The following is a 26728-nucleotide window of genomic DNA, read 5'->3' as shown; positions in this document are numbered from 1 at the left end:
CCTAGACCTAACATGAATTATTGTCTAAAATATTTATCGAAACCAGGTTTAATTGACTGTTTCAGTCATGTACTTCATTACTACGTGATGCAATCCAGAAAAAACCCAGGATCTAGCCATCAAGTAAGAGAAATATGCGAAAGTATGAGCCTGATGAGAGCAAATCCCAGACCTAACCCAGACCTAACATGAATTATTCTCTAAAATATTGATCCAAACCAGGTTTAATTGACTGTTTCAGTGTGGTACCACATTACTACGTGATACAATCCAGAAAAAGCCCAGGATCTAGACATCAAGCATGAGAAATATGCGAAAGAATGAGCCTGATGAGAGCAAATCCCAGACCTAACCTAGACCTAACATGAATTATTCTCTAAAGTATTGATCGAAACCAGGTTTAATTGACTGTTTCAGTGTGGTACCACATTACTACGTGATCCAAACCACTAAAAACCCAGGATCCGTTCAACAAGTATGTGAAGAATACGAAAGTATGAGTCTGATGAGTGAAAATCCTCGGCCTAACCTGGACCTAACATGCGTTATCCTGAAAAATATTGATCGAAACCAGGTTTAATCGACTGTTTCAGTATGGTACCACATTACTACGTGATACAAACCAGAAAAAACCCTCGATCAGGTCAACATGCATGTTAAAACTGCGAAAGTATGAGCCTGATGAGGGCAAATCCCAGACCTATCCCAGGCCTAACATGCGTTATCCTCAAAAATATTAATCGAAACCAGGTTTAATCGACTGTTTCAGTGTGGTACCACATTACTACGTGATCCAAACCAGAAAAAAGCCAGGATCTTGTCAACGAGTATGTGAAAAACGCGAAAGTATGAGCCTGATGAGGGCAAATCCCAGACCTATCCCAGACCAAACTTGCGTTATCCTCTAAAATATTGATCGAAACGAGGTTTAATCGACTGTTTCAGTGTGGTACCACATTACTACGTGATCCAAACCAGAAAAAACCCAGGATCTGTTCAACAAGTATGTGATGTATGCGAAAGTATGAGTCTGATGAGGGCAAATCCCAGGCCTATCCCAGACCTAACTTGCGTTATCCTCTAAAATATTGATCGAAACCAGGTTTAATTGAATGTTTTAGTGTGGTACCACTTTACTACGTGATCCAAAGCAGAAAAAACCCTCGATCAGGTCAAAATGCATGTTAAAACTGCGAAAGTATGAGCCTGATGAGGGCAAATCCCAGACCTATCCCAGACCTAACATGCGTTATCCTCAAAAATATTAATCGAAACCAGGTTTTATCGACTGTTTCAGTGTGGTACCACATTACTACGTGATCCAAACCAGAAAAAAGCCAGGATCTTGTCAACGAGTATGTGAAAAACGCGAAAGTATGAGCCTGATGAGGGCAAATCCCAGACCTATCCCAGACCAAACTTGCGTTATCCTCTAAAATATTGATCGAAACGAGGTTTAATCGACTGTTTCAGTGTGGTACCACATTACTACGTGATCCAAACCAGAAAAAACCCAGGATCCGTTCAACAAGTATGTGAAGAATGCGAAAGTATGAGTCTGCTGAGTGAAAATCCCCGGCCTAACCTAGACCTAACATGCGTTATCCTCAAAAATATTGATCGAAACCAGGTTTAATCGACTGTTTCAGTGTGGTACTACACTACTACTTGACCCAAACCGGAAAAAGCCCAGGATCCGTTCAACAAGTATGTGAAGAATGCGAAAGTATGAGTCTGATGAGGGCTAATCCCAGACCTATCCCAGACCTAACTTGCGTTATCCTCTAAAATAATGATCGAAACCAGGTTTAATTGACTGTTTTAGTTGTGGTACCACTTTACTACGTGATCCAAAGGAGAAAAAACCCTCGATGAGGTCAACATGCATGTTGAAACTGCGAAAGTATGACCCTGATGAGGGCAAATCCCAGACCTATCCCAGACCTAACTTGCGTTGTCCTCTAAGATATTGATGGAAACCAGGTTTAATTGACTGTTTCAGTGTGGTACCACATTACCACGTGATCCAATCCAGAAATAGCTCAGGATCTAGCCATCAAGTATGAGAAATATGCGAAAGAATGAGCCTGATGAGGGCAAATCCCAGGCCAATCCCAGACCTAACTTGCGTTATCCTCTAAAATATTGAACGAAACCAGGTTTAATTGACTGTTTCAGCGTGGTACCACATTACTAGGTGGTACAATCCAGAAACTGCCCAGGATCTAGCCATGAAGTATGAGAAATATGCGAAAGTATGAGCCTGATGAGGGCAAATCCTAGACCTAACCCAAACCTAACATGCGTTATCCTCTAAAATATTTATCAAGACCAGGTTTAATTGAATGTTCCAGTGTGGTACCACATTACTACGTGAACCAAACCAGAAAAAACCCAGGATCCGTTCAACAAGTATGTGAAGATTGCGAATGTATGAGTCTGATGAGTGAAGATCCCAGGGCTAACCTAGACCTAACATGCGTTATCCTCTAAAATGTGGATCCAAACCAGGTTTAATGGACTGTTTCAGTGTGGTACCACTTTACTACCTGATCCAAAGCAGAAAAAACCCTCGTTCACGTCAACATGTATGTTAAAACTGCGAAAGTATGACCCTGATGAGGGCAAATCCCAGGACTAACCTAAACCTAACAGGCGTTGTCCTCTAAAATATTGATCGATACCAGGTTGAATTGACTGTTTCAGTGTGGTACCACACTACTACTTGACCCAAACCGGAAAAAACCCAGGATCCGGTCAACAAGTATGTGAAGAATGCGAAAGTATGAGTCTGATGAGTGAAAATCCCAGGCCTAACCTAGACCAAACATGAATTATTCTCTAAAATATTGATCGAATCCAGGTTTAATTGACTGTTTCAGTGTGGTCCCACATTACTACGTGATCCAAACCAGAAAAAACCCAGGATCCGTTCAACAAGTATGTGAAGAATGCGAAAGTATGAGTCTGATGAGTGAAAATCCCAGGCCTAACCTAGACCTAACACGCGTTATCCTCAAAAATATTGATCGAAACCTGGTTTTATCTGCTGTTTCAGTGTGGTACCACATTGCTATGTGATCCAAACCAGAAAATAACCCAGGATCTGTTCAACAAGTATGTGAAAAACGCGAAAGTATGAGCCTGATGAGGGCAAATCCCAGACCTATCCCAGACCTAACTTGCGTTATCCTCTAAAATATTGAACGAAACCAGGTTTAATTGACTGTTTCAGCGTGGTACCACATTACTACGTGATACAATCCAGAAACAGCCCAGGATCTAGCCATGAAGTATGAGAAATATGCGAAAGTATGAGCCTGATAAGGGCAAATCCTAGACCTAACCCAAACCTAACATGCGTTATCCTTTAAATTATTTATCAAGACCAGGTTTAATTGAATGTTCCAGTGTGGTACCACATTACTTCGTGAACCAAACCAGAAAAAATCCAGGATCCGTTCAACATGTATGTGAAGAATGTGAAAGTATGAGTCTGATGAGTGAAAATCCCAGGCCTAACCTAGACCTAACATGCGTTGTCCTCTAAAATATTGATGGAAACCAGGTTGAATTGACTGTTTCAGTGTTGTACTTCATTACTACGTGATGCAATCCGGAAAAAGGTCAGGATCCAGCCATGAAGTATGAGAAATATGCGGAAGTATGAGCCTGACGAGGGCAAATCCCAGACCCATCCCAGACCGAAGTTGCGTTATCCTCAAAAATATTGATCGAAACCTGGTTTAATCGACTGTTTCAGTGTGGTACCACATTACTACGTGATCCAATCCAGAAATAGCCCAGGATCTAGCCATGAAAGATGAGAAATATGCGAAAGTATGAGCCTGACGAGGGCAAATCCTAGACCTAACGCAGACCTAACATGCTTTATCCTCTAAAATATTTATCAAGACCAGGTTTATTTGATTGTTTCAGTGTGGTCCCTCATTACTACGTAATCCAAACCAGAAAAAACCCAGGATCCGTTCAACAAGTATGTGAAGAATACGAAAGTATGAGTCTGATGGGTGAAAATCCCAGGCCTAACCTAGACCTAACATGCGTTATCCTCAAAAATATTGATCGAATCCTGGTTTAATCGACTGTTTCAGTGTGGTACCACATTACTATGTGATCCCAACCAGAAAATAACCCAGGATCTGTTCAACGAGTATGTGAAGTGTGCGAAAGTATGAGTCTGATGAGGGCAAATCCCAGACCTATCCCAGACCTAACTTGCGTTGTCCTCTAAGATATTGATGGAAACCAGGTTTAATTGACTGTTTCAGTGTTGTACTTCATTACTACGTGATACAATCCAGAAGCAGCCCAGGATCTAGCCATGAAGTATGAGAAATATGCGAAAGTATGAGCCTGATGTGGGCAAATCCTAGACCTAACCCAAACCTAACATGCGTTATCCTCTAAAATAGTTATCATGACCAGGTTTCATTGATTGCTTCAGTGTGGTCCCGCAATAACTACGTGATCCAAACCAGAAAAAACCCACGATCCGTTCAACAAGTATGTGAAGAATGCGAAAGTATGGGTCTGATGAGTGAAAATCCCCGGCCTAACCTAGACCTAACATGCGTTATCCTCAAAAATATTGATCGAAACCAGGTTTAATCGACTGTTTCAGTGTGGTACCACACTACTACGTGACCCAAACCGGAAAAAACCCAGGATCTGTTCAACAAGTATGTGAAAAACGCGAAAGTATGAGCCTGATGAGGGCAAATCCCAGACCTATCCCAGACCTAACTTGCTTTATCCTCTAAAATATTGAACGAAACCAGGTTTAATTGACTGTTTCAGCGTGGTACCACATTACTACGTGATACAATCCAGAAACAGCCCAGGATCTAGCCATGAAGTATGAGAAATATGCGAAAATATGAGCCTCATAAGGGCAAATCCTAGACCTAACCCAAACCTAACATGCGTTATCCTCTAAATTATTTATCAAGACCAGGTTTAATTGAATGTTCCAGTGTGGTACCACATTACTTCGTGAACCAAACCAGAAAAAATCCAGGATCCGTTCAACATGTATGTGAAGAATGTGAAAGTATGAGTCTGATGAGTGAAAATCCCAGGCCTAACCTAGACCTAACATGCGTTGTCCTCTAAAATATTGATCGAATCCTGGTTTAATCGACTGTTTCAGTGTGGTACCACATTACTATGTGATCCAAACCAGAAAATAACCCAGGATCTGTTCAACGAGTATGTGAAGTGTGCGAAAGTATGAGTCTGATGAGGGCAAATCCCAGACCTATCCCAGACCTAACTTGCGTTGTCCTCTAAGATATTGATGGAAACCAGGTTTAATTGACTGTTTCAGTGTTGTACTTCATTACTACGTGATACAATCCAGAAGCAGCCCAGGATCTAGCCATGAAGTATGAGAAATATGCGAAAGTATGAGCCTGATGTGGGCAAATCCTAGACCTAACCCAAACCTAACATGCGTTATCCTCTAAAATAGTTATCATGACCAGGTTTCATTGATTGCTTCAGTGTGGTCCCGCAATAACTACGTGATCCAAACCAGAAAAAACCCACGATCCGTTCAACAAGTATGTGAAGAATGCGAAAGTATGGGTCTGATGAGTGAAAATCCCCGGCCTAACCTAGACCTAACATGCGTTATCCTCAAAAATATTGATCGAAACCTGGTTTAATCGACTGTTTCAGTGTGGTACCACATTACTACGTGATCCAATCCAGAAATAGCCCAGGATCTAGCCATGAAAGATGAGAAATATGCGAAAGTATGAGCCTGACGAGGGCAAATCCTAGACCTAACGCAGACCTAACATGCTTTATCCTCTAAAATATTTATCAAGACCAGGTTTATTTGATTGTTTCAGTGTGGTACCACACTACTACGTGACCCAAACCGGAAAAAACCCAGGATCTGTTCAACAAGTATGTGAAAAACGCGAAAGTATGAGCCTGATGAGGGCAAATCCCAGACCTATCCCAGACCTAACTTGCGTTATCCTCTAAAATATTGAACGAAACCAGGTTTAATTGACTGTTTCAGCGTGGTACCACATTACTACGTGATACAATCCAGAAACAGCCCAGGATCTAGCCATGAAGTATGAGAAATATGCGAAAGTATGAGCCTCATAAGGGCAAATCCTAGACCTAACCCAAACCTAACATGCGTTATCCTCTAAATTATTTATCAAGACCAGGTTTAATTGAATGTTCCAGTGTGGTACCACATTACTTCGTGAACCAAACCAGAAAAAATCCGGGATCCGTTCAACATGTATGTGAAGAATGTGAAAGTATGAGTCTGATGAGTGAAAATCCCAGGCCTAACCTAGACCTAACATGCGTTGTCCTCTAAAATATTGATGGAAACCAGGATGAATTGACTGTTTCAGTGTTGTACTTCATTACTACGTGATGCAATCCGGAAAAAGGTCAGGATCCAGCCATGAAGTATGAGAAATATGCGAAAGTATGAGCCTGACGAGGGCAAATCCCAGACCTATCCCAGACCGAAGTTGCGTTATCCTCAAAAATATTGATCGAAACCTGGTTTAATCGACTGTTTCAGTGTGGTATCACATTACTACGTGATCCAATCCAGAAATAGCCCAGGATCTAGCCATGAAATATGAGAAATATGCGAAAGTATGTGCCTGACGAGGGCAAATCCTAGACCTAACGCAGACCTAACATGCTTTATCCTCTAAAATATTTATCAAGACCAGGTTTATTTGATTGTTTCAGTGTGGTCCCTCATTACTACGTAATCCAAACCAGAAAAAACCCAGGATCCGTTCAACAAGTATGTGAAGAATACGAAAGTATGAGTCTGATGAGTGAAAATCCCAGGCCTAACCTAGACCTAACATGCGTTATCCTCAAAAATATTGATCGAATCCTGGTTTAATCGACTGTTTCAGTGTGGTACCACATTACTATGTGATCCAAACCAGAAAATAACCCAGGATCTGTTCAACGAGTATGTGAAGTGTGCGAAAGTATGAGTCTGATGAGGGCAAATCCCAGACCTATCCCAGACCTGACATGCGTTATCCTCTGAAATATTGATCCAAACAAGGTTTAATGGACTGTTTCAGTGTGGTACCACACTACTACGTGATCCAAACCAGAAATAGCCCAGGATCTAGCCATGAAATATGAGAAATATGCGAAAGTATGAGCCTGACGAGGGCAAATCCTAGACCTAACGCAGACCTAACATGCGTTATCCTCTAAAATATTTATCAAGACTAGGTTTAATTGAATGTTTCAGTGTGGTACCACATTACTACGTGAACCAAACCATAAAAAACCCAGGATCTGTTCAACGAGTGTGTGAAGTGTGCGAAAGTATGAGTCTGATGAGGGCAAATCCCAGACCTATCCCAGACCTAACTTGCGTTATCCTCTAAAATATTGAACGAAACCAGGTTTAATTGACTGTTTCAGCGTGGTACCACATTACTACGTGATACAATCCAGAAACAGCCCTGGATCTAGCCATGAAGTATGAGAAATATGCGAAAGTATGAGCCTGATAAGGGCAAATCCTAGACCTAACCCAAACCTAACATGCGTTATCCTCTAAAATATTTATCAAGACCAGGTTTAATTGAATGTTCCAGTGTGGTACCACATTACTACATGAACCAAACCAGAAAAAACCCAGGATCCGTTCAACAAGTATGTGAAGAATGCGAAAGTATGAGTCTGATGAGTGAAAATCCCAGGGCTAACCTAGACCTAACATGCGTTATCCTCTAAAATATCGATCGAAACCAGGTTGAGTTGACTGTTTCAGTGTTGTACTTCATTACTACGTGATGCAAACCGGAAAAAGCCCAGGATCTAGCCATCAAGTATGAGAAATATGCGAAAGAATGAGCCTGATGATAGCAAATCCCAGACCTAACCTAGACCTGACATGAATTATTCTCTAAAATATTGATCAAAACCAGGTTTAATTGACTGTTTCAGTGTGGTACCACATTACTACGTGATCCAAACCAGAAATAGCCCAGGATCCAGCCATGAAGTATGAGAAATATGCGAAAGTATGAGCCTGATGGGGGCAAATCCTAGTCGTAACCCAGGCCTAACATGCGTTATCCTCTAAAATATTTATCAAGACTAGGTTTAATTGAATGTTTCAGTGTGGTACCACATTACTACGTGAACCAAACCATAAAAAACCCAGGATCTGTTCAACAAGTATGTGAAGAATGCGAAAGTATGAGTCTGATGAGTGAAAATCCCAGACCTAACCTAGACCTAACATGCGTTATCCTCTAAAATATTGATCCAAACCAGGTTTAATGGACTGTTTCAGTGTGGTCCCACATTACTACGTGATCCAAACCAGAAAAAACCCAGGATCTGTTCAACAAGTATGTGAAAAACGCGAAAGTATGAGCCTGATGAGGGCAAAACCCAGACCTATCCCAGACCAAACTTGCGTTATCCTCTAAAATATTGATCGAAACCAGGTTTAATCGACTGTTTCAGTGTGGTACCACATTGCTACGTGATCCAAACCAGAAAAAACCCAGGATCAGTTCAACAAGTATGTGAAAAACGCGAAAGTATGAGCCTGATGAGGGCAAATCCCAGACCTATCCCAGACCTAACTTGCGTTATCCTCTAAAATATTGAACGAAACCAGGTTTAATTGACTGTTTCAGCGTGGTACCACATTACTACGTGATACAATCCAGAAACAGCCCAGGATCTAGCCATGAAGTATGAGAAATATGCGAAAGTATGAGCCTGATGAGGGCAAATCCTAGACCTAACCCAAACCTAACATGCGTTATCCTCTAAAATAGTTATCATGACCAGGTTTCATTGATTGCTTCAGTGTGGTCCCGCAATAACTACGTGATCCAAACCAGAAAAAACCCACGATCCGTTCAACAAGTATGTGAAGAATGCGAAAGTATGGGTCTGATGAGTGAAAATCCCCGGCCTAACCTAGACCTAACATGCGTTATCCCCAAAAATATTGATCGAAACCAGGTTTAATCGACTGTTTCAGTGTGGTACCACACTACTACGTGACCCAAACCGGAAAAAACCCAGGATCTGTTCAACAAGTATGTGAAAAACGCGAAAGTATGAGCCTGATGAGGGCAAATCCCAGACCTATCCCAGACCTAACTTGCGTTATCCTCTAAAATATTGAACGAAACCAGGTTTAATTGACTGTTTCAGCGTGGTACCACATTACTACGTGATACAATCCAGAAACAGCCCAGGATCTAGCCATGAAGTATGAGAAATATGCGAAAGTATGAGCCTGATAAGGGCAAATCCTAGACCTAACCCAAACCTAACATGCGTTATCCTCTAAATTATTTATCAAGACCAGGTTTAATTGAATGTTCCAGTGTGGTACCACATTACTTCGTGAACCAAACCAGAAAAAATCCAGGATCCGTTCAACATGTATGTGAAGAATGTGCAAGTATGAGTCTGATGAGTGAAAATCCCAGGCCTAACCTAGACCTAACATGCGTTGTCCTCTAAAATATTGATGGAAACCAGGTTGAATTGACTGTTTCAGTGTTGTACTTCATTACTACGTGATGCAATCCGGAAAAAGGTCAGGATCCAGCCATGAAGTATGAGAAATATGCGAAAGTATGAGCCTGACGAGGGCAAATCCCAGACCTATCCCAGACCGAAGTTGCGTTATCCTCAAAAATATTGATCGAAACCTGGTTTAATCGACTGTTTCAGTGTGGTACCACATTACTACGTGATCCAATCCAGAAATAGCCCAGGATCTAGCCATGAAATATGAGAAATATGCGAAAGTATGAGCCTGACGAGGGCAAATCCTAGACCTAACGCAGACCTAACATGCTTTATCCTCTAAAATATTTATCAAGACCAGGTTTATTTGATTGTTTCAGTGTGGTCCCTCATTACTACGTAATCCAAACCAGAAAAAACCCAGGATCCGTTCAACAAGTATGTGAAGAATACGAAAGTATGAGTCTGATGAGTGAAAATCCCAGGCCTAACCTAGACCTAACATGCGTTATCCTCAAAAATATTGATCGAATCCTGGTTTAATCGACTGTTTCAGTGTGGTACCACATTACTATGTGATCCAAACCAGAAAATAACCCAGGATCTGTTCAACGAGTATGTGAAGTGTGCGAAAGTATGAGTCTGATGAGGGCAAATCCCAGACCTATCCCAGACCTAACTTGCGTTGTCCTCTAAGATATTGATGGAAACCAGGTTTAATTGACTGTTTCAGAGTTGTACTTCATTACTACGTGATACAATCCAGAAGCAGCCCAGGATCTAGCCATGAAGTATGAGAAATATGCGAAAGTTTTGAGCCTGATGTGGGCAAATCCTAGACCTAACCCAAACCTAACATGCGTTATCCTCTAAAATAGTTATCATGACCAGGTTTCATTGATTGCTTCAGTGTGGTCCCGCAATAACTACGTGATCCAAACCAGAAAAAACCCACGATCCGTTCAACAAGTATGTGAAGAATGCGAAAGTATGGGTCTGATGAGTGAAAATCCCCGGCCTAACCTAGACCTAACATGCGTTATCCTCAAAAATATTGATCGAAACCAGGTTTAATCGACTGTTTCAGTGTGGTACCACACTACTACGTGACCCAAACCGGAAAAAACCCAGGATCTGTTCAACAAGTATGTGAAGAATGTGAAAGTATGAGTCTGATGAGTGAAAATCCCAGGCCTAACCTAGACCTAACATGCGTTGTCCTCTAAAATATTGATGGAAACCAGGTTGAATTGACTGTCTCAGTGTTGTACTTCATTACTACGTGATGCAATCCGGAAAAAGGTCAGGATCCAGCCATGAAGTATGAGAAATATGCGAAAGTATGAGCCTGACGAGGGCAAATCCCAGACCTATCCCAGACCGAAGTTGCGTTATCCTCAAAAATATTGATCGAAACCTGGTTTAATCGACTGTTTCAGTGTGGTACCACATTACTACGTGATCCAATCCAGAAATAGCCCAGGATCTAGCCATGAAATATGAGAAATATGCGAAAGTATGAGCCTGACGAGGGCAAATCCTAGACCTAACGCAGACCTAACATGCTTTATCCTCTAAAATATTTATCAAGACCAGGTTTATTTGATTGTTTCAGTGTGGTCCCTCATTACTACGTAATCCAAACCAGAAAAAACCCAGGATCCGTTCAACAAGTATGTGAAGAATACGAAAGTATGAGTCTGATGAGTGAAAATCCCAGGCCTAACCTAGACCTAACATGCGTTATCCTCAAAAATATTGATCGAATCCTGGTTTAATCGACTGTTTCAGTGTGGTACCACATTACTATGTGATCCAAACCAGAAAATAACCCAGGATCTGTTCAACGAGTATGTGAAGTGTGCGAAAGTATGAGTCTGATGAGGGCAAATCCCAGACCTATCCCAGACCTGACATGCGTTATCCTCTAAAATATTGATCCAAACAAGGTTTAATGGACTGTTTCAGTGTGGTACCACACTACTACGTGATCCAAACCAGAAAAAACACAGGATCTGTTCAACAAGTATGTGAAAAACGCGAAAGTATGAGCCTGATGAGGGCAAATCCCAGACTTATCCCAGACCTAACTTGCGTTGTCCTCTAAGATATTGATGGAAACCAGGTTTAATTGACTGCTTCAGTGTTGTACTTCATTACTACGTGATGCAATCCAGAAAAAGGCCAGGATCTAGCCATCAAGTATGAGAAATATGCGAAGGTATGAGCCTGATGAGGGCGAATCCCAGACCTATCCCAGACCTAACTTGCGTTATCCTCTAAAATATTCATCGAAATCAGGCTTAATTGACTGTTTCAGCGTGGTACCACATTACTACGTGATACAATCCAGAAACAGCCCAGGATCTAGCCATGAAGTATGAGAAATATGCGAAAGTATCAGCCTGATGAGGGCAAATCCTAGACCTAACCCAAACCTAACATGCGTTATCCTCTAAAATATTTATCAAGACCAGGTTTAATTGAATGTTCCAGTGTGGTACCACATTACTACGTGAACCAAACCAGAAAAAACCCAGGATCCGTTCAACAAGTATGTGAAGAATGCGAAAGTATGAGTCTGATGAGTGAAAATCTCAGGGCTAACCTAGACCTAACATGCGTTATCCTCTAAAATATTGATCAAAACCAGGTTTAATTGACTGTTTCAGTGTGGTACCACATTACTACGTGATCCAAACCAGAAATAGCCCAGGATCCAGCCATGAAGTATGAGAAATATGCGAAAGTATGAGCCTGATGGGGGCAAATCCTAGTCGTAACCCAGGCCTAACATGCGTTATCCTCTAGAATATTTATCAAGACTAGGTTTAATGGACTGTTTCAGTGTGGTCCCACATTACTACGTGATCCAAACCAGAAAAAACCCAGGATCTGTTCAACAAGTATGTGAAAAACGCGAAAGTATGAGCCTGATGAGGGCAAAACCCAGACCTATCCCAGACCAAACTTGCGTTATCCTCTAAAATATTGATCGAAACCAGGTTTAATCGACTGTTTCAGTGTGGTACCACATTGCTACGTGATCCAAACCAGAAAAAACCCAGGATCAGTTCAACAAGTATGTGAAAAACGCGAAAGTATGAGCCTGATGAGGGCAAATCCCAGACCTATCCCAGACCTAACTTGCGTTATCCTCTAAAATATTCAACGAAACCAGGTTTAATTGACTGTTTCAGCGTGGTACCACATTACTACGTGATACAATCCAGAAACAGCCCAGGATCTAGCCATGAAGTATGAGAAATATGCGAAAGTATGAGCCTGATGAGGGCAAATCCTAGACCTAACCCAAACCTAACATGCGTTATCCTCTAAAATAGTTATCATGACCAGGTTTCATTGATTGCTTCAGTGTGGTCCCGCAATAACTACGTGATCCAAACCAGAAAAAACCCACGATCCGTTGAACAAGTATGTGAAGAATGCGAAAGTATGGGTCTGATGAGTGAAAATCCCCGGTCTAACCTAGACCTAACATGCGTTATCCCCAAAAATATTGATCGAAACCAGGTTTAATCGACTGTTTCAGTGTGGTACCACACTACTACGTGACCCAAACCGGAAAAAACCCAGGATCTGTTCAACAAGTATGTGAAAAACGCGAAAGTATGAGCCTGATGAGGGCAAATCCCAGACCTATCCCAGACCTAACTTGCGTTATCCTCTAAAATATTGAACGAAACCAGGTTTAATTGACTGTTTCAGCGTGGTACCACATTACTACGTGATACAATCCAGAAACAGCCCAGGATCTAGCCATGAAGTATGAGAAATATGCGAAAGTATGAGCCTGATAAGGGCAAATCCTAGACCTAACCCAAACCTAACATGCGTTATCCTCTAAATTATTTATCAAGACCAGGTTTAATTGAATGTTCCAGTGTGGTACCACATTACTTCGTGAACCAAACCAGAAAAAATCCAGGATCCGTTCAACATGTATGTGAAGAATGTGTAAGTATGAGTCTGATGAGTGAAAATCCCAGGCCTAACCTAGACCTAACATGCGTTGTCCTCTAAAATATTGATCCAAACCAGGTTTAATGGACTGTTTCAGTGTGGCACCACTTTACTACGTGATCCAAAGCAGAAAAAACCCTCGATCAGGTCAACAGGTATGTTAAAACTGCGGAAGTATGACCCTGATGAGGGCAAATCCCAGGCCTAACCTAGACCTAACATGCGTTGTCCTCTAAGATATTGATGGAAACCAGGTTTAATTGACTGTTTCAGTGTTGTACTTCATTACTACGTGATGCAATCCAGAAAAAGCCCAGGATCTAGCCATCAAGTATGAGAAATATGCGAAAGAATGAGCCTGATGAGAGCAAATCCCAGACCTAACCTAGACATAACATGAATTATTCTCTAAAATATTGATCATGACCAGGTTTAATTGATTGTTTCAGTGTGGTCCCACATTACTACATGATGCAATCCAGAAAAAGCCCAGGATCTAGCCATCAAGAATGAGAAATATGCGAAAGTATGAGCCTGATGAGGGCGAATCCCAGACCTATCCCAGACCTAACATGCGTTATCCTCTAAAATATTAATCGAAACCAGGTTTAATCGACTGTTTCAGTGTGGTACCACATTACTACGTGATCCAAACAAGAAAAAAACCCAGGACCTTGTCAACGAGTATGTGAAGTGTGCGAAAGTATGAGTCTGATGAGGGCTAATCCCAGACCTAACCTAGACCTAACATGAATTATTCTCTAAAATATTGATCGAGACCAGGTTTAATTGACTGTTTTAGTTGTGGTACCACTTTACTACGTGGTCCAAAGCAGAAAAAACCCTCGATCAGGTCAACATGCATGTTAAAACTGCGAATGTATGAGCCTGATGAGGGCTAATCCCAGACCTATCCCAGACCTAACTTGCGTTATCCTCTAAAATATTGATCCAAACAAGGTTTAATGGACCGTTTCAATGTGGTACCACTTTACTACGTGATCCAAAGCAGAAAAAACCCTCGATCACGTCAACATGTATGTTAAAACTGCGAAAGTATGACCCTGATGAGGGCAAATCCCAGGCCTAACCTAGACCCAACATGCGTTGTCCTCTAAAATATTGATCGAAACCAGGTTTAATTGACTGTTTTAGTTGTGGCACCACTTTACTACGTGATCCAAAGCAGAAAAAACACTCGATCAGGTCAACATGCATGTTAAAACTGCGAAAGTATGACCCTGATAAGGCAAATCCCAGGCCTAACCTAGGCCTGACATGCGTTATCTTCTAAAATATTGAGCAAAACCAGGTTTAATTGACTGTTTCAGAGTAGTACCACATTACTACGTCATCCAATCCAGAAATAGCCCAGGATCTAGCCATGAAGTATGAGAAATATGCGAAAGTATGAGCCTGATGAGGGCAAATCCTAGACCTAACCCAGACCTAACATACGTTGTCCTCTAAAATATTTATCAAGACCAGGTTTAATTGATTGTTTCAGTGTGGTCCCACATAACTACGTGATCCAAACCAGAAAAAACCCAGGATCCGTTCAACAAGTATGTGAAGAATGCGAAAGTATGAGTCTGATGAGTGAAAATCTCGGGGCTAACCTAGACCTAACATGCGTTATCCTCTAAAATATTGATGCAAACCAGGTTTAATGGACTGTTGCAGTGTGGTACCACTTTACTACGTGATCCAAAGCAGAAAAAACCCTCGATCAGGAGAACATGTATGTTAAAACTGCAAAGGTATGATCCTGATGAGGGCAAATCCCAGGCCTAACATAGACCTAACTTGCGTTGCCCTCTAAAATATTGATGGAAACCAGGTTTAATTGACTGTTTCAGTGTTGTACCTCATTACTACGTGATGCAATCCAGAAAAAGCCCAGGATCTAGCCATCAAGTATGAGAAATATGCGAAAGAATGAGCCTGATGAGAGCAAATCCCAGACCTAACCCAGACCTAACATGCGTTATCCTCAATAATATTGATCGAAACCAGGTTTAATCGACTGTTTCAGTGTGTTACCACATTACTACGTGATCCAAACCAGAAAAAAACCCAGGATCTGTTCAACGAGTATGTGAAGTGTGCGAAAGTATGAGTCTGATGAGGGCTAATCCCAGACCTCCCCCAGACCTAACTTGCGTTATCCTCTAAAATATTTATCCAGACCAGGTTTCATTGAATGTTTCAGTGTGGTACCACATTACTACGTGATCCAATCCAGAAAAAACCCAGGATCCGTTCAACAAGTATGTGAAGAATGCGAAAGTATGAGTCTGATGAGTGAAAATCCCAGACCAAACCTAGACCTAACATGCGTTATCCTCAAAAATATTGATGGAAACCTGGTTTAATCGACTGTTTCAGTGTGGTACCACATTACTATGTGATCCAAACCAGAAAATAACACAGGATCTGTTCAACGAGTATGTGAAGAAAGCGAAAGTATGAGTCCGATGAGGTCAAATCCCAGACCAATCCCAGACTTAACTTGCGTTATCTTCTAAGATATTGATCGAAACCAGGTTTAATCGACTGTTTCAGTGTGGTACCACATTACTACGTGATCCAAACCAGAAAAACCCCAGGATCAGTTCAACAAGTATGAGAAGAATGCGAAAGTATGAGTCTGATGAGTGAAAATCCCAGGGCTAACCTAGCCCTAACATGCATTATCCTCTAAAATATTGATCCTAACCAGGTTTAGTGGACTGTTTTAGTGTGGTACCACTTTACTACGTGTTCCAAAGCAGAAAAAACCCTCGATCAGGTCAACATGTATGTTAGAACTGCGAAAGTATGACCCTGATGAGGGCAAATCCCAGGCCTAACCTAGACCTAACATGAATTATTGTCTAAAATATTTATCGAAACCAGGTTTAATTGACTGTTTCAGTCATGTACTTCATTACTACGTGATGCAATCCAGAAAAAACCCAGGATCTAGCCATCAAGTATGAGAAATATGCGAAAGTATGAGCCTGATGAGAGCAAATCCCAGACCTAACCCAGACCTAACATGAATTATTCTCTAAAATATTGATCCAAACCAGGTTTAATTGACTGTTTCAGTGTGGTACCACATTACTACGTGATACAATCCAGGAACAGCCCAGGATCTACCCATGAAGTATGAGAAATATGCGAAAGTATGAGCCTGATGTGGGCAAATCCTAGACCTAACCCAAACCTAACATGCGTTATCCTCTAAAATATTGATCCAAACCGGGTTTAATGGACTGCTTCAGTGTGGTACCACTTTACTACGTGATCCAAAGCGGACAAAACCCTCGATCAGGTCAACATGTATGTTAAAACTGCGAAAGTATGACCCTGATGGGGGCAAATCCCAGGCCTAACCTAGACCTAACATGCGTTGTCCTGTAAAATATTGATGGAAACCAGGTTTAGTTGACTGCTTCAGTGTTGTACTTCATTACTACGTGATGCAATCCAGAAAAAGCCCAGGATCTAGACTTCAAGCATGAGAAATATGCGAAAGAATGAGCCTGATGAGAGCAAATCCCAGACCTAACCTAGACCTGACATGAATTATTCTCTAAAGTATTGATCGAAACCAGGTTTAATTGACTGTTTCAGTGTGGTACCACATTACTACGTGATCCAAACCACTAAAAACCCAGGATCCGTTCAACAAGTATGTGAAGAATACGAAAGTATGAGTCTGATGAGTGAAAATCCTCGGCCTAACCTAGACCTAACATGCGATATCCTCAAAAATATTGATCGAAACCAGGTTTAATCGACTGTTTCAGTGTGGTACTACATTACTACGTGATCCAAACCAGAAAAAAACTCAGGATCTGTTCAACAAGTATGTGAAGTATGCGAAAGTATGAGTCTGATGAGGGCAAATCCCAGGCCTAAACTAGACATAACATTCGTTATCCTCTAAAATATTGATCGAAACCAGGTTTAATTGACTGTTTTAGTGTGGTACGAAATTACTACGTGATCCAAACCAGAAAAAATCCCAGGATCTGTTCAACAAGTATGTGAAGTATGCGAAAGTATGAGTCTGATGAGGGCAAATCCCAGACCTATCCCAGACCTAACTTGCGTTATCCTCTAAAATATTGATCGAAACCAGGTTTAATTGAATGTTTTAGTGTGGTACCACTTTACTACGTGATCCAAAGCAGAAAAAACCCTCGATCAGGTCAACATGCATGTTAAAACTGCGAAAGTATGAGCCTGATGAGGGCAAATCCCAGACCTATCCCAGACCTAACATGCGTTATCCTCAAAAATATTAATCGAAACCAGGTTTAATCGACTGTTTCAGTGTGGTACCACATTACTACGTGATCCAAACCAGAAAAAAGCCACGATCTTGTCAACGAGTATGTGAAAAACGCGAAAGTATGAGCCTGATGAGGGCAAATCCCAGACCTATCCCAGACCAAACTTGCGTTATCCTCTAAAATATTGATCGAAACGAGGTTTAATCGACTGTTTCAGTGTGGTACCACTTTACTACCTGATCCAAAGCAGAAAAAACCCTCGATCACGTCAACATGTATGTTAAAACTGCGAAAGTATGACCCTGATGAGGGCAAATCCAAGGACTAACCTAAACCTAACATGCGTTGTCCTCTAAAATATTGATCGATACCAGGTTGAATTGACTGTTTCAGTGTGGTACCACACTACCACTTGACCCAAACCGGAAAAAACCCAGGATCCGGTCAACAAGTATGTGAAGAATGCGAAAGTATGAGTCTGATGAGTGAAAATCCCAGGCCTAACCTAGACCAAACATGAATTATTCTCTAAAATATTGATCGAATCCAGGTTTAATCGACTGTTTCAGTGTGGTACCACATTACTACGTGATCCAATCCAGAAATAGCCCAGGATCTAGCCATGAAATATGAGAAATATGCGAAAGTATGAGCCTGACGAGGGCAAATCCTAGACCTAACGCAGACCTAACATGCTTTATCCTCTAAAATATTTATCAAGACCAGGTTTATTTGATTGTTTCAGTGTGGTCCCTCATTACTACGTAATCCAAACCAGAAAAAACCCAGGATCCGTTCAACAAGTATGTGAAGTATACGAAAGTATGAGTCTGATGAGTGAAAATCCCAGGCCTAACCTAGACCTAACATGCGTTATCCTCAAAAATATTGATCGAAACCTGGTTTAATCGACTGTTTCAGTGTGGTACCACATTACTATGTGATCCAAACCAGAAAATAACCCAGGATCTGTTCAACGAGTATGTGAAGTGTGCGAAAGTATGAGTCTGATGAGGGCAAATCCCAGACCTATCCCAGACCTGACATGCGTTATCCTCTAAAATATTGATCCAAACAAGGTTTAATGGACTGTTTCAGTGTGGTACCACACTACTACGTGATCCAAACCAGAAAAAACACAGGATCTGTTCAACAAGTATGTGAAAAACGCGAAAGTATGAGCCTGATGAGGGCGAATCCCAGACCTATCCCAGACCTAACTTGCGTTATCCTCTAAAATATTGATCGAAACCAGGTTGAGTTGACTGTTTCAGTGTTGTACTTCATTACTACGTGATGCAAACCGGAAAAAGCCCAGGATCTAGCCATCAAGTATGAGAAATATGCGAAAGTATCAGCCTGATGAGGGCAAATCCTAGACCTAACCCAAACCTAACATGCGTTATCCTCTGAAATATTTATCAAGACCAGGTTTAATTGAATGTTCCAGTGTGGTACCACATTACTACGTGATGCAATCCAGAAAAAGCCCAGGATCTAGCCATCAAGTATGAGAAATATGCGAAGGTATGAGCCTGATGAGGGCGAATCCCAGACCTATCCCAGACCTAACTTGCGTTATCCTCTAAAATATTGATCGAAACCAGGTTGAGTTGACTGTTTCAGTGTTGTACTTCATTACTACGTGATGCAAACCGGAAAAAGCCCAGGATCTAGCCATGAAGTATGAGAAATATGCGAAAGTATGAGCCTGATGGGGGCAAATCCTAGTCGTAACCCAGACCTAACATGCGTTATCCTCTAAAATATTTATCAAGACTAGGTTTAATTGAATGTTTCAGTGTGGTACCACATTACTACGTGAGCCAAACCATAAAAAACCCAGGATCTGTTCAACAAGTATGTGAAGAATGCGAAAGTATGAGTCTGATGAGTGAAAATCCCAGACCTAACCTAGACCTAACACGCGTTATCCTCTAAAATATTGATCCAAACCAGGTTTAATGGACTGTTTCAGTGTGGTCCCACATTACTACGTGATCCAAACCAGAAAAAACCCAGGATCTGTTCAACAAGTATGTGAAAAACGCGAAAGTATGAGCCTGATGAGGGCAAAACCCAGACCTATCCCAGACCAAACTTGCGTTATCCTCTAAAATATTGATCGAAACCAGGTTTAATCGACTGTTTCAGTGCGGTACCACATTGCTACGTGATCCAAACCAGAAAAAACCCAGGATCAGTTCAACAAGTATGTGAAAAACGCAAAAGTATGAGCCTGATGAGGGCGAATCCCAGACCTATCCCAGACCAAACTTGCGTTATCCTCTAAAATATTAATCGAAACCAGTTTTAATTGACTGTTTCGGCGTGGTACCGCATTACTACGTGATACAATCCAGAAACAGCCCAGGATCTAGCCATGAAGTATGAGAAATATGCGAAAGTATGAGCCTGATGAGGGCAAATCCTAGACCTAACCCAAACCTAACATGCGTTATCCTCTAAAATATTTATCAAGACCAGGTTTAATTGAATGTTTCAGTGTGGTACCACATTACTACGTGAACCAAACCTGAAAAAACCCAGGATCCGGTCAACAAGTATGTGAAGAATGCGAAAGTATGAGTCTGATGAGTGAAAATCCCAGGGCAAACCTAGACCTAACATGCGTTATCCTGTAAAATATTGATCCAAACCAGGTTTAATGGACTGTTTCAGTGTGGCACCACTTTACTACGTGATCCAAAGCAGAAAAAACCCTCGATCAGGTCAACATGTATGTTAAAACTGCGGAAGTATGACCCTGATGAGGGCAAATCCCAGGCCTAACCTAGACCTAACATGCGTTCTCCTCTAAGATATTGATGGAAACCAGGTTTAATTGACTGTTTCAGTGTTGTACTTCATTACTACGTGATGCAATCCAGAAAAAGCCCAGGATCTAGCCATCAAGTATGAGAAATATGCGAAAGAATGAGCCTGATGAGAGCAAATCCCAGACCTAACCTAGACATAACATGAATTATTCTCTAAAATATTGATCATGACCAGGTTTAATTGATTGTTTCAGTGTGGTCCCACATTACTACATGATGCAATCCAGAAAAAGCCCAGGATCTAGCCATCAAGTATGAGAAATATGCGAAAGTATGAGCCTGATGAGGGCGAATCCCAGACCTATCCCAGACCTAACATGCGTTATCCTCTAAAATATTAATCGAAACCAGGTTTAATCGACTGTTTCAGTGTGGTACCACATTACTACGTGATCCAAACAAGAAAAAAACCCAGGATCTTGTCAACGAGTAAGTGAAGTGTGCGAAAGTATGAGTGTGATGAGGGCTAATCCCAGACCTAACCTAGACCTAACATGAATTATTCTCTAAAATATTGATCGAAACCAGGTTTAATTGACTGTTTTAGTTGTGGTACCACTTTACTACGTGATCCAAAGCAGAAAAAACCCTCGATCAGGTCAACATGCATGTTAAAACTGCGAAAGTATGAGCCTGATGAGGGCTAATCCCAGACCTATCCCAGACCTAACTTGCGTTATCCTCTAAAATAGTGATCGAAACCAGGTTTAATTGACTGTTTTAGTTGTGGTACCACTTTACTACGTGATCCAAAGCAGAAAAAACACTCGATCAGGCCAACATGCATGTTAAAACTGCGAAAGTATGACCCTGATGAGGGCAAATCCCAGGCCTAACCTAGGCCTAACATGCGTTATCTTCTAAAATATTGAGCGAAACCAGGTTTAATTGACTATTTCAGTGTGGTACCACATTACTACGTGATCCAATCCAGAAATAGCCCAGGATCTAGCCATGAAGTATAAGAAATATGCGAAAGTATGAGCCTGATGAGGGCAAATCCTAGACCTAACCCAGACCTAACATACGTTGTCCTCTAAAATATTTATCAAGACCAGGTTTAATTGATTGTTTCAGTGTGGCCCCACATTACTACGTGATCCAAACCAGAAAAACCCAGGATCCGTTCAACAAGTATGTGAAGAATGCGAAAGTATGAGTCTGATGAGTGAAAATCCCAGGCCTAACCTAGACCTAACATGCGTTATCCTCAAAAACATTGATCCAAACAAGGTTTAATGGACTGTTTCAATGTGATACCACTTTACTACGTGATCCAAAGCAGAAAAAACCCTCGATCACGTCAACATGTATGTTAAAACTGCGAAAGTATGACCCTGATGAGGGCAAATCCCAGGCCTAACCTAGTCCCAACATGCGTTGTCCTCTAAAATATTGATGGAAACCAGGTTTAATTGACTGTTTCAGTGTTGTACTTCATTACTACGTGATGCAATCCAGAAAAAGCCCAGGATCTAGTCATCAAGTATGAGAAATATGCGAAAGTATGAGTCTGATGAGGGCTAATCCCAGACCTATCCCAGACCTAACTTGCGTTATCCTGTAAAATAGTGATCGAAACCAGGTTTAATTGACTGTTTTAGTTGTGGTACCACTTTACTACGTGATCCAAAGCAGAAAAAACACTCGATCAGGTCAACATGTATGTTAAAACTGCGAAAGTATGACCCTGATGAGGGCAAATCCCAGGCCTAACCTAGTCCCAACATGCGTTGTCCTCTAAAATATTGATGGAAACCAGGTTTAATTGACTGTTTCAGTGTTGTACTTCATTACTACGTGATGCAATCCAGAAAAAGCCCAGGATCTAGTCATCAAGTATGAGAAATATGCGAAAGTATGAGCCTGATGAGGGCAAATCCTAGACCTAACCCAGACCTAACATACGTTGTCCTCTAAAATATTTATCAAGACCAGGTTTAATTGATTGTTTCAGTGTGGTCCCACATTACTACGTGATCCAAACCAGAAAAAACCCAGGATCCGTTCAACAAGTATGTGAAGAATGCGAAAGTATGAGTCTGATGAGTGAAAATCTCGGGGCTAACCTAGACCTAACATGCGTTATCCTCTAAAATATTGATGCAAACCAGGTTTAATGGACTGTTGCAGTGTGGTACCACTTTACTACGTGATCCAAAGCAGAAAAAACCCTCGATCAGGAGAACATGTATGATAAAACTGCAAAGGTATGATCCTGATGAGGGCAAATCCCAGGCCTAACCTAGACCTAACTTGCGTTGTCCTCTAAAATATTGATGGAAACCAGGTTTAATTGACTGTTTCAGTGTTGTACCTCATTACTACGTGATGCAATCCAGAAAAAGCCCAGGATCTAGCCATCAAGTATGAGAAATATGCGAAAGAATGAGCCTGATGAGAGCAAATCGCAGACCTAACCCAGACCTAACATGAATTATTCTCTAAAATATTAATCGAAACCAGGTTTAATTGACTGTTTCAGTGTGGTACCACATTACTACGTGATCCAATCCAGAAATAGCCCAGGATCCAGCCATGAAGTATGAGAAATATGAGAAAGTATGAGCCTGATGAGGGCAAATCCTAGACCTGACCTAGACCTAACATGCGTTATCCTCAATAATATTGATCGAAACCAGGTTTAATCGACTGTTTCAGTGTGTTACCACATTACTACGTGATCCAAACCAGAAAAAAACCCAGGATCTGTTCAACGAGTATGTGAAGTGTGCGAAGGTATGAGTCTGATGAGGGCTAATCCCAGACCTCCCCCAGACCTAACTTGCGTTATCCTCTAAAATATTTATCCAGACCAGGTTTCATTGAATGTTTCAGTGTGGTACCACATTACTACGTGATCCAATCCAGAAAAAACCCAGGTTCCGTTCAACAAGTATGTGAAGAATGCGAAAGTATGAGTCTGATGAGTGAAAATCCCAGACCAAACCTAGACCTAACATGCGTTATCCTCAAAAATATTGATCGAAACCTGGTTTAATCGACTGTTTCAGTGTGGTACCACATTACTATGTGATCCAAACCAGAAAATAACACAGGATCTGTTCAACGAGTATGTGAAGAAAGCGAAAGTATGAGTCTGATGAGGGCTAATCCCAGGCCTATCCCAGACCTAACTTGCGTTGTCCTCTAAGATATTGATGGAAACCAGGTTTAATTGACTGTTTCAGTGTTGTACTTCATCACTACGTGATGCAATCCAGAAAAAGCCCAGGATCTAGCCATCAAGTATGAGAAATATGCGAAAGAGCGAGCCTGATGAGAGCAAATCCCAGACCTAACCTAGACCTAACATGAATTATTCTCTAAAATATTGATCGAAACCAGGTTTAATCGACTGTTTCAGTGTGGTACCACATTACTATGTGATCCAAACCAGAAAATAACCCAGGATCTGTTCAACGAGTATGTGAAGTGTGCGAAAGTATGAGTCTGATGAGGTCAAATCCCAGACCTATCCCAAACCTAACTATGCGTTATCCTCTAAAATATTGATCATAACCAGGTTTAATCGACTGTTTCAGTGTGGTACCACATTACTACGTGATCCAAACCAGAAAAAACCCAGGATCCGTTCAACAAGTATGTGAAGAATGCGAAAGCATGAGTCTGATGAGTGAAAATCCCAGGCCTAAGCTAGACCTAACATGCGTTATCCTCAAAAATATTGATCGAAACCTGGTTTAATCGACTGTTTCAGTGTGGTACCACATTACTATGTGATCCAAACCAGAAAATAACCCACGATCTGTTCAACGAGTATGTGAAGTGTGCGAAAGTATGAGTCCGATGAGGTCAAATCCCAGACCAATCCCAGACTTAACTTGCGTTATCCTCTAAGATATTGATCGAAACCAGGTTTAACCGACTGTTTCAGTGTGGTACCACATTAATACGTGATCCAAACCAGAAAAACCCCAGGATCAGTTCAACAAGTATGAGAAGAATGCGAAAGTATGAGTCTGATGAGTGAAAATCCCAGGGCTAACCTACACCTAACATGCGTTATCCTCTAAACAATTGATCCAAACCAGGTTTAATGGACTGTTTCAGAGTGGTACCACTTTACTACGTGATCCAAAGCAGAAAAAACCCTCGATTAGGTCAACATGTATGTTAAAACTGCGAAAGTATGACCCTGATCAGGGCAAATCCCAGGCCTAACCTAGACCTAACATGCGCTGTCCTCTAAAATATTGATGGAAACCAGGTTTAATTAACTGTTTCAGTGTTGTACTTCATTACTACGTGATCCACTCCAGAAAAAACCCAGGATCTGTTCAACGAGTATGTGAAGTGTGCGTAGGTATGAGTCTGATGAGGGAAAATCCCAGATCTATCCCAGACCTAACTTGCGTTATCCACTAAAATATTGATCGAAACCAGGTTTAACCGACTGTTTCAGTGTGGAACCACATTACTACGTGATCCAAACCAGAAAAAACCCAGGATCCGTTCAACAAGTATGTGAAGAATGCGAAAGCATGAGTCTGATGAGTGAAAATCCCAGGCCTAAGCTAGACCTAACATGCGTTATCCTCAAAAATATTGATCGAAACCTGGTTTAATCGACTGTTTCAGTGTGGTACCACATTACTATGTGATCCAAACCAGAAAATAACCCACGATCTGTTCAACGAGTATGTGAAGTGTGCGAAAGTATGAGTCCGATGAGGTCAAATCCCAGACCAATCCCAGACTTAACTTGCGTTGTCCTCAAAAATAGTGATCGAAACCTGGTTTAATCGACTGTTTCAGTGTGGTACCACATTACTATGTGATCCAAACCAGAAAATAACCCAGGATCTGTTCAACGAGTATGTGAAGTGTGCGAAAGTATGAGCCTGATGAGGGCAAATCCCAGACCTATCCCAGACCAAACTTGCGTTATCCTCTAAAATATTGATCGAAACCAGGTTTAATCGACTGTTTCAGTGTGGTACCACATTGCTACGTGATCCAAACCAGAAAAAACCCAGGATCAGTTCAACAAGTATGTGAAGAATGCGAAAGTATGAGTCTGATGAGTGAAAGTCCCAGGGCAAACCTAGACCTAACATGCGTTATCCTCTAAAATATTGATCCAAACCAGGTTTAATGGACTGTTTCAGTGTGGCACCACTTTACTACGTGATCCAAAGCAGAAAAAACCCTCGATCAGGTCAACATGTATGTTAAGACTGCGGAAGTATGACCCTGATGAGGGCAAATCCCAGGCCTAACCTAGACCTAACATGCGTTGTCCTCTAAAATATTTGATGGAAACCAGGTTTAATTGACTGTTTCAGTGTTGTACTTCATTACTACGTGATGCAATCCAGAAAAAGCCCAGGATCTAGCCATCAAGTATGAGAAATATGCGAAAGAATGAGCCTGATGAGAGCAAATCCCAGACCTAACCTAGACATAACATGAATTATTCTCTAAAATATTGATCATGACCAGGTTTAATTGATTATTTCAGTGTGGTCCCACATTACTACATGATGCAATCCAGAAAAAGCCCAGGATCTAGCCATCAAGTATGAGAAATATGCGAAAGTATGAGCCTGATGAGGGCGAATCCCAGACCTATCCCAGACCTAACATGCGTTATCCTCTAAAATATTAATCGAAACCAGGTTTAATCGACTGTTTCAGTGTGGTACCACATTACTACGTGATCCAAACAAGAAAAAAACCCAGGATCTTGTCAACGAGTATGTGAAGTGTGCGAAAGTATGAGTCTGATGAGGGCTAATCCCAGACCTAACCTAGACCTAACATGAATTATTCTCTAAAATATTGATCGAAACCAGGTTTAATTGACTGTTTTAGTTGTGGTACCACATTACTATGTGATCCAAACCAGAAAATAACCCAGGATCTGTTCAACGAGTATGTGAAGTGTGCGAAAGTATGAGTCTGATGAGGTCAAATCCCAGACCTATCCCAAACCTAACTATGCGTTATCCTCTAAAATATTGATCATAACCAGGTTTAATCGACTGTTTCAGTGTGGTACCACATTACTACGTGATCCAAACCAGAAAAAACCCAGGATCCGTT

Source organism: Colletes latitarsis, unplaced genomic scaffold, assembly GCF_051014445.1.
Source record: "Colletes latitarsis isolate SP2378_abdomen unplaced genomic scaffold, iyColLati1 scaffold0006, whole genome shotgun sequence".
Taxonomy (NCBI): Eukaryota; Metazoa; Arthropoda; class Insecta; order Hymenoptera; family Colletidae; genus Colletes; species Colletes latitarsis.
Note: the sequence above shows the minus strand (reverse complement) of the source record.